This window comes from Neophocaena asiaeorientalis, unplaced genomic scaffold (genome assembly GCF_003031525.2).
Source record: "Neophocaena asiaeorientalis asiaeorientalis breed wild unplaced genomic scaffold, Neophocaena_asiaeorientalis_V1.1 scaffold86, whole genome shotgun sequence".
Classification (NCBI taxonomy): domain Eukaryota; kingdom Metazoa; phylum Chordata; class Mammalia; order Artiodactyla; family Phocoenidae; genus Neophocaena; species Neophocaena asiaeorientalis.
Genome location: NW_020175039.1, coordinates 5,349,968 through 5,350,211, shown reverse-complemented (window position 1 = coordinate 5,350,211; position 244 = coordinate 5,349,968).

Genomic DNA, 244 nt, shown 5'->3' with positions numbered 1-244 from the left:
CCGGGAGACCGGCGGGAGAGGACGCCTGGTGGGCTGATGGGTGGGCGAGTCGACGGGAGCGCTGCGGGGTCTCAGGCGTCCGGGTGGCTCCGGGGGGCTCCAGGTGGGGGCGCCATGGGCTGCGCGGCGCGGCGCAGGGCCGGCGGGACTCAGGTGCAGGGCGGGGGCCCGGGGCCCTGGCTGGTGGCGGCGCTCTGTCCCCCTCGGCGCCTCGACTCTGAGCTGCCCGGCTCGCCGGCCGCCA